Below are 10,661 nucleotides of genomic sequence, written 5' to 3'. Positions count from 1 at the left end.
TCACTTTGGGTCCTACGAAGAAACGTAATTCACTGTTGAATATATAAAAATGTATTAACATTTTTACATTTTTAAGATCAAATTTTGATAGAAGTGTTTATATTCATGTTTATTTTAAAAATGTTTGTAGTGTCATGAAGAAAATGTGAGGAATCCAAACCATTATTCTAAATTCATAACACCTAATTAGATTAATTAATATGTTGGAATGAAATTTGGTCTTATTAACATGAAAATAAAAATAGATAATTTCAAATCAATTTGATGACCAAGGCCATCCTTAGGGAAGTGCATGGGTCTCAGTATCTCGTGTTTTTTTACTTAGATTAAAGGCTTCGCGTTCGAAAAATTGATTTAAAATGATACGGAGCAGCGATAAAAATGCATCAATATCTACAAATATCTACATCCATCGGTGTTGAATAAGTTTCTCTCTAGCATGTTCAGTGTCTATTGCCTTGCAGAGGTCCTATCATGAACAGCAATTATATTATTATAAGGAGTTGGCTATAGGCAATTATTTATACAGTCAGGATGTCGACTAATAGGTATACTATAAAATTATTATTTGTTCTGTTTTCACTGTTTTCAGATAGGTATTTTGCGCCGGTGTTGCGTGTTGATGATAATTTACTGAATAAATTAGACGTTTTCCCTGCCTGCATGCTAAGCAAATTGTATAGAATTATATACATATTTTTAATAGTTCAATAAATAATAACACAAATAAAATATACATAACCTATTTTAAATTTAAGATCTAAAATTTTGTTAAAGGTTCCTCATAATTATTTCTTATTGAAATTAAAAAAAATATATTGGCGAAGCCTTCTTAATTTTTTAAGAGTATTTTAAAATTAATTTTTGATGTATTGAATATTTATTTTCTAAAAATGATTTTTGTTGTAATTCAAAAATATTAATCGTATAAACACTACTTGAAACTTTTCAGTTTTCTCTGTTACGTTTATTATAGTTTTCTATACACAAATTATATTTTCAAAATATATAGACTTATTTAAACTTATAACTTTTAAGTCACCGATTATATTATAGCATGGTACCTATATGCGATGTTTTTGGGGAAAATAGTTTTTAAGTAATTTAGGATGAGTCAAAGCTCAAAATGTATCCTTGTATAAAATTATATAATTTACAGGTATTAAAATTAATCTGTAGATTTGATAGAAAAGTTGTGCTTTTATCAAATAATCGAAATTTTCAAAAGTTTTCGAAATAACTGAAAAAGAAATGTTGAAGATTTTTAAACAACGATTATTTCCAAACAAATCTATACCATTTTCGGGTTTACAAATCAACTATTAAGATTATTTTTTTAAACCTATAATACGTTAAAATAATTTAAAAACACGTGCTCTTTAATGCAAGACCATTAGACCACAATATAATTAAAAATTATCTTTGTCTATACATAGTTTACTATATAGATACCTAATTATTATTAATGCGTGCATCAGATTGATATGATATTATTTCGATTAAAATGTTTAATCATTATTCGTTTTTCCCAATTATTTATTTGACAGGATAATGTTATTACTAGACCATGGCCTACCTTCGGTACAGGTACCCAGCGGTTACCTAGACATAAACACAATAATAATTGTCCTTGGCGCCGCTTGATTTCTGAACGTTTTATAATGGTTATTATATACAGGTGACTTATATTTTATAACCGCACTTTTTCAAACGAAACAATAATAATTCGTATAACAATATATTCTAATAATAAATATTACATTATGAAAGTTAATTTTTCTACAGTGCAAGTATAATCTATTACAATGCCCTTTCACTTTTTCTTTATAAAATACGTTTATGCGGTGTTACAACAGAACGGAAGGTCGACAAATATAATTGGCCATGACTAACGAGGTCCTGCAGGTTTCAACTTCCTACAGTTCGATCTCAATGAGTAATGAGCAATGACCGTCACACGAGTAATGCACGAGTATGTAGGTTTAGTTTGGGTGCTAGGTAGATGTTGATGATGATGGATTTATAGGCATTTTAGTCGAGCTATATGTATTACGAAATATATACATCGTGTAAATACAAAAATAATTTGAAAGGATAAAAAAAGAGAAACGCAATCCATAGGCTTATAATTTTGAAATATCTAACACTATAATTTTCTATGCGTTATCGAATGGGTGATTCACCAAACACGCTCACCTCCAATTCTTCCTATAGTAATGAATTTATTTAAATTCTGAGTTTTAGAACTTTTGTGTAGATATAAGAGAACCTGTTTGAGATTCTGTATACCATTTGAAGAAGTGCTCTTAATATTTTTAATAACTCAAATACTACTCGTTCGAATTTAGATTTAAATATATCAAAATAATACATTTAATATAATATACTTTTATATTATGATGCTCTATTAAGTATGCTTAAAAATTCAAAAAGTCAAGATTTGAATAAATTCATTTTTAAAGGAAATAATGGGAATCAAGCGTGTATGATCAATCACCTAGTGTTTTTAAATATATCAATATACATTGTGAGCACTTAATGCACTGTTTGAAATTAAAAGTTAAAAGAGCTCAAGTACCTAAGTATTATTATCATTATTATATAATAATAAAATATATTGTACTGTACAATATGTACAGCTGTTCCATAATTATATTGCAGATTATCTAATAGCTCCAAAATAAATAAATATATCTATAGAGGTAAGCACAGTCGAAAAAATTTCTGTATCACTGTATTTAAGTGGATATAATAATTACATTTTTTTGTTTCCGGGACCTTGACCTTGTAAATTTAGAGTTAATAAAACACTGCCGTACACATAATTACATTTTTGAAACAGTCGATTGCTGTTGAACTAATGAATACGTTTATATTAGGTGGGAATAAGGTATCACATATTATATAAGCTAACAGTACACATATCCAATTATTCAGGTATCAGGTTGTATAATATACCAATTGTATTGGCCAGCTCAAACTATAGCGTGAACAATGCGCGGCCAGTTGATATTAAAATTTTAATATAATTATTAAGTATATCGAACAATTATCCTTGTTATTTATATAAATAATTTCCAATTTAATGTAAGATATAGGCAATTATAACAATAATTATAGTTACCTATACATTATTATAACTTATTTTAATACCCAATTATTTATTGCGTATTATCACATATATGCTGATGATATGCATATAATATCATAATATTTTCACTGGTTAAAAAATGTGTAACGTTTCAAAGACAGTATATTAGTCGTATATATATTTGCGTGTGTGATCTATACGATAGACGTTTGCTTATAGAATGGTGGCAAAAGTTATGAAAAAATGTTCTGTCTAGTAATGTTTAGGTACGCGTATATCCATTGGCGTAATTCAATAAAAAAATATCAGCAGGACGAGTGCAAAACTGTCATTGGTTCAATAATTGTTGAGTCAATTAAGTCGTATTCAAATTTCAAAGCCACTTGCGTGCACTATACTTTTATATTGTATTATATATAAAAATATATCATAACTATTCTAAACATAATCTGTATATTTTAAAGTTTAAATACATATAGGTACTATATGTTCGTGTATAAAAATACAACACTTATGTTTATGTAAAAAATGTTATTTTATTAAAATATAGTCTGCAATGTAGACTATACGAAGTTTATAACGAGGCTATAGTTGATACCTTTATGTGATAACATAATTATTACATGATTTTATTTTATTGTTTGTTCAGTAAGTTAATATTTTCTATATATAAAAAAAATTAACAAAACAGTGAAATAATATTATAATATATATATATAATATACCTTAATAAAATATTAAAGTTCGGCTTCAGTATTTTTATATGTGTCAAATAAGTTCAGTGCAAGCTTTATTATTATAAGGATTTTTTTCAACTGCACAAATAATAAATTGATGTTTTAGTGACTTTAGGGGGCTTTTCACCAAAACCTCGTTCCCCCTCAAAAAAGTATCTATACGAAAATATATAAAGAACTTTTAATAATTAATGTGCGTACTATTCTAAATAGTAAACTATACGCTCTATTGACTATTTTCATCTCCAAGTTATGACTTGTCCCATGCATTTTAAATAAACTGACTGGTGAGTGATACTTATACCTACTATTACTATAGTCAACATTTGATAAAATATTGAATACAAATTGTAATACCCAAAAGTTTATTTTTGAGATAAAATTGTTTTTTACAATCATTATATCAAATAGGTCTTATACAACAGTTACTTCTTAATATTTTACATATTTATCAAGTGCACATTTTCGTTTAGTCAACAGCACATTTTTTATTTTTTATTGCACAATATTAGTGTCCTACTGCGCTTTACAATAAAGCCTGGTTCAGTGGTTGTACTATGATACAAGTGCATCGTAATGCACCTCCGTAATTACACCACTGAGTTTACCTGCTTATAAAACTCAACTCTCTTGTGTGTACGTACAACTCAGTAGAAAAACATTGGTTTTAAATTTATTGCTTATCCATTTCCGCGGTTTATCTATAACAACGAGGACAGAAATGCATCAGAACAACGCAATATGCGATCATTTTTTAGTGTTCAAAATGATTAATATGCCCCCCGAGGCCCTGATCAAAGCTTAGGTATTTGATTTTCTATATTACTATGTTTTGTAAACAATTTAATACCTGCACGTGTGCTAAGCCGTAGCCTTGTTACGTACACGAAAAACCAGAAATATATACGACCATCAATGCCGCAACCAGAATTTTTGAACCCTAGGACAAAAGGTGATCTAGGGCCCGTTATAATAAAGTAGCTGAGTGACATTACTATTTATAGCTATTGTAACAGGAAGTAACTCGTTCCTATTCAAAGTAAATACAATTCAGAATAGGAATTCGGTAGACCGAATTATTCATTTAGTTATAATTCCACGTTTATTAAACTGGTCAACAATGTCATTTAGTGTTACTTACTATTCGCATAAAGCTTCTACTCACTTTACAGACCACTTACAATTCACTTTATTCTCTTAGTCAATAAATGTTTTCTTTAATCGCAAGAAAAGTAAAAGAGACAACACTTTTCATTAACCTTTAGCTGTCCGTCTTGTGCCTACCTATTACAATATATGACCTACAATAGTTTACAATCGTTTAAAATGATTTATTTTTTATAATATATATTATTATATTGGATAATTAGTAATAATATAGATCTTAACAATAGAACAAAACGGTTAACATTAAATAGGAGCCAAAAAGTTACACGTGCGGCGTTGCGTGAGACAGCAAATGACATAATCACAAAAATAGTTGTTGTACTTCGCGTAGGTACAAAATATGTACAATATTATATAATGAGATTGTTTATAACTTATTACATATATTTAAATTTAAACAACAACACAACACATATTTCCCTTTTTAATTTGGACACAGTGCGCAGACACACGTTCATAGTGTTTATACAGTATACATTAAACGCATAAACATAATATAATTAATAGATGAGATATCGCGTAAAGTAAAAAGCATTTAAATAATTGTGTGTACTTTGGCCCTTAACGATACATATTATAATAATAAGAACCGTGATATCGATGCAGTTTGAAATGTTTTCCAAAGCTACGCGATGCTTATTTTATAACAAATATTATGTTTCATGTACTTTTAAATCAGAACAAGAAGTTATTATTTAGAATTTTTTTATAATATATTTTTTGACATAAATCAATTTTAAGGTCATTTTGTAATATTTTTTTTTTACAGCATTTTAAGGTTTTCAAGTCATTTAGGTAACACTAAAATCCAGTTCTTATGAATTTTCTTTTAAGATTTTTACTTAAAAAAGTAATTTTATAACAGGTTATTTTTACCTAATCGGAATATTATTGATCAAATTTTACGAACGGATCAGTATGCAATGGTATGACGTAAACATTATGATTACGACTTACGAGTGATGATAGAAAATTAAATGAGAATAATGTTTTTTTAGATAAAGGACTACAATAGAAAACCTGATAGTATGCGTAGTTCTGTAAAATAATTTTTAAATTGAATAAAAATATTTTTGGTTCAAAACTTATTTAAAATTAAAAATGCGCATTATTTTGAATTTTTAATACATAAAAGCATCATTTTTTCGTGCAATATATTTCCAGTCCTAATAATAATATACACGGCTGGTGATATAATAAATTGATGAAGAGCAGTAATCTAAAATGTCCAACTTCAAACATTAACAAAATACACCGATTACATTTTGTAACAAGTGTACAATTTGTACTATACCTACTACCTACCTACAAATTTTAGATAAGTATATTTTAGTACCTATTATACAGAATGTTCACAGTAATATTATTAAATCATAACGCTTATTTTGTTGTTTTTTTTTTTAATCGTAAATAATAAATATTATACCAACATTTAACAACAAACACAAAATATGTTAAACAAAAAAATTTGTATAATATTCTACTATTCTCTTTTTTAACACGCGTGCATAATTCGTTTTACCGAAAATAATAGAAACAACTTATTATTATAAACCAACCAGGTAGATAATAAGTTAGCATATATAATATATAGCTTATATTATAATGTTTCGGCGAGGAGTTCTATATCTAAATAAAATGAATTATTAGGTCACGATTTACTACTAATAATAATAATAAAAAACAATGATTTCAATTTAATAATTATAAGTTTATATAACCGATCGCAATCTAATTAAATATCAATTACAGATCGCATATTTACGTGAAAATTCTAACTTATAATATATTTTTTCTTTTAAGTGAGTTTTTATAATATTCGTTTTGGTAATTCGACAGGTATGAAGGTCAACAAATTTCACAATCGTAATATTCGTAATGGATTGTGATGTGCGCCTATAATATAATGTAGATCACCTTGCACCTTTACAACAGCGGTAGGTGTTTAACGTCTGTGTAAAAAATACATTACACTCAATAGGATATTACACAGATTGCGGTTGCAGTGCGATTTGATAGGTTTTAAAACATTTTTTTATAATTGAAATCATTTGTGCATAACTATCTTCATTAAATAAAAATGTTATAAGAATGTCTTTTAATTTTTACGTGTTATATTGACGTTATTAATTGTGTATGCTAAAGTATATACACCACTTATCGGCTATCATAAAATATTATTTTAATATTTATTAATGTACCTAGTTTTCTAATTTCAAATGGTATATAAACTACAATAAGGCTTTATAAGAAATCGTATATACCTGTATTATGTGCCTACACTTTAAGTTATAATTATAGTTGTCATTATAATGCGTTTTATTCTTTTATTTTCGTATTTTAAAAATACCTATTTAATTAATAGGTACGATTGTATAATATTATATACAATTATTATAGGATCAGCGGTCGAATCGTTCAATCAGGACTCCGACTAAATCCATATTGCAGCCTCCAATAATGTACTCAATATATCTAAAAGTCTGATCTGTTTGTATAATACACGAGTATATTGTACATAGCCGTATTTGTTAATCGTGTACCTGTCCATTCTTATGTAATTCATATTTATATAAATAAATATAATATGTGAAATTGAAATATCTTTCCCGATTGCTGCCGATAGCTATTCATACAAATCTTTTATAAAATATTAAACTTTTTAATATTCTACAATCGTTGTCCATTTAATTTTTCTAAACTACACACGTTTATCGTGTAACGGTTCATATATGTGTACATAATGACACGATATACCTGTAATAATATAATCGTAACTCATTATACATATACAATACATGCATATATTTACATAAATTAAATTTTAGTTAATTCGTAGTGCATAATTAATTATTAATGTGGTTCCACCTTCCACAGTAATAATTCACCGTCTTATGGTTAGGTGTTGAAATGTTTAGAAGAGCCCGAAGCAGTGAATTTGTAGAAAAACTAATACCGACCATATATTATAACATTATTATTGGTCGAAAAAAAAGTGAAGTGATTTTTAAGTTTATATTACAATAATATATGCCTAATTATATTTTTACAAAGTATTCATTGCATTCGAAGTGATGAAAAGTATACTAACAAGTATTATTGTCAAATGTTCGAACCGATAAGACTTATACAAGTATAAGAGGTAGGTAAAAAAAACATTTTTTTTTTTTATATATACATACACATAGGTACAATAAAAACGGATGTTATAAAAAGTGGAAAGCAAACTCTGAGTTGGTCTTTCACAACCATTAAAATTATTATCGCAGCAATTACCTTGCATACATTAATCATATCATCATATCTGAAAAAAATACAAGTCTAATACGTCATTTTGTAATATTTAGACAGATAAACAATATATATACTCCGTTTTATTTCACGTAGGCACATATACTTATATATAGATCAATATAAAAACTATTATATACCTATATACCTACGACCTAATTATCCTATTTTTTTAATATATTTAATAATGCGATTGATAAAAAAACCATATATATCAATTACCATATATTTTTACTTTCTTACATTTTTTCAGTGTAACATTTTTCTGAATATATTGATATAAAACAATCAATTTTCAAATAAGTAAAGTTAATTAGTTATTATGCCTAACTTAACTTAAAAGTATTTAAAGTTTTGATGGACGAAGTGAAGTGGCACAGTGAACCGACCTTTAGCTTTACGATAAATTAATAAAGGTATATTTACTTTTTTCTTAGAAAATGATCACCAATCTGATTTATCTAAAAGAAAAATAGTTTTTTTTAACACTCTTAGTGCGAGTACGAAACAAGAGTTACATTTAGTACTGTATATACACAGCTCTATTCATCAAGCACACTTCCCCAAATGATATTCTTTAATAATGAATACATTCAAATTTCAATTTTTTGAATTGTTTAATACAACGATCATATTTTATATATTAAGATTTTTTATCCCATTTAACTAATAACAAAATTTTGTGACGATACAGATTTTTTTTAGACGAAAGTTGAATTTTTTAATGTAAATTATTGAGCAGATATTTTTTTTAAATGTTTAAGTATATAAATCTTAATCCTGACTAGTGATTTTAAAATTATTTAACTTAATGATGTACCTAGTACATACCTAAAAAAAAATAATGTTTACGATTATTTGAAAATTATAGTAATTAATAGTTATTTATTAATATTTTATAATTTCTACTATAAATTGTTGGAGCTTAACAAATACTAGACCAAATATTACAATATCAATTTTATATTTTATATATAAAAGTATAATTCAGAATTAATAATTACATTATAGTCATGGGCGTCATTTAAGGGGATAAAATGACCCAATTGGTCTGCGCCCTGATGAAATAATGCATGATTATTAATATGATTAAAATTAAATTGTACCTATTTTAATTTTTATATTGACATTTATTAATATTGGTATACTGTCAATTATGATTACAATTTTAAATTACATTGGTTATAAACAAATATCTTGCTAGTATTTATAATACATTTTTATTATTATATTTTAGTTTTTAAATTGATTTTTACTTTTTATGCTGATGCAATGATTTGATCTATGATATGGGGAAATATTTTTAAGCAGGATAATGTACGATATATACGTCATACGTGTATCTATTTTAAATGACATGATTAATACCTCGCACACCCGAAAAAAACCTGAAATTACACCCCTGATTATAGTTAGTAATTAGGCTTAATAATAAAAATAATTTTAAAAGCAACATTGTCGATAAAATTGTCTGGTCAATATATACTTACAGAGGGTTATGTATCATTGAAAAAATGAAATTTGTTTTGTCCCAGGATACTCATTAAATAGTACCTAGATATACTAAAATCTAAGTAGGTATCTGAAAATCTGGTCTTAAAATATACTATAAAATTCCAAAATTCAGAATTTGGATAACTATATTATATTATGTCATTATTGAATGTTAAAAGTAAAAGGAAGAAAAGTATGAGTATAAAAACAAATAACCGCCTATACCTAAATTAATTAAAAAAAAAATAATTTGTTATATTATTAGAGTTAGTTATGTTCTGTTAGAATTGATTTTGTTGAATTTAAATTTATCAATTATGCACAATGCACAATGCACAATATAATTTATTAAAATACATCATAATATTTTCCATACACGTTGTAATACAGTAAAATAGTAATTTAACAACATCACAATGTACTCGTATAATAAAATAAATAGTAATCTATAACACTATTATTGATACTCAAATACTCAATACTCGTATACTTATATCATTATATGGTATATAATATATTATATATCATTATAAAACGTCTAATATTATTTTGTTGTTTTTTTTCAATTACTTGTACTTTTCATAGTATTATTAGTATTATTATAATATTCCTACGTCATTGATAGCTGAATTCGAAAGAAAAACATTTACTTTTTTCACAAAAGTAATTGTGGATAATTGCGGTACATCCAAATCGCATGTCTTGCTTAATAACATTTAATTATGATTACAATATGCATTATATATATATGTGTTTTAATTGTATGCCATGTTTTATTAAACCGTCCATCTTGCATGCAATATTTTTATTTGATAAATATCTTTACTTATTTAATACAAAATATTTAAAATATTACTAATTATCAAGTAGGTAGATGCTAC

The sequence above is a fragment of the Rhopalosiphum padi genome, chromosome 3 (genome assembly GCF_020882245.1).
Source record: "Rhopalosiphum padi isolate XX-2018 chromosome 3, ASM2088224v1, whole genome shotgun sequence".
In the NCBI taxonomy this organism is placed as follows: Eukaryota; Metazoa; Arthropoda; class Insecta; order Hemiptera; family Aphididae; genus Rhopalosiphum; species Rhopalosiphum padi.
The sequence above is the reverse complement of the archived record's forward strand: the minus strand, read 5'-3'. Positions refer to the sequence as shown.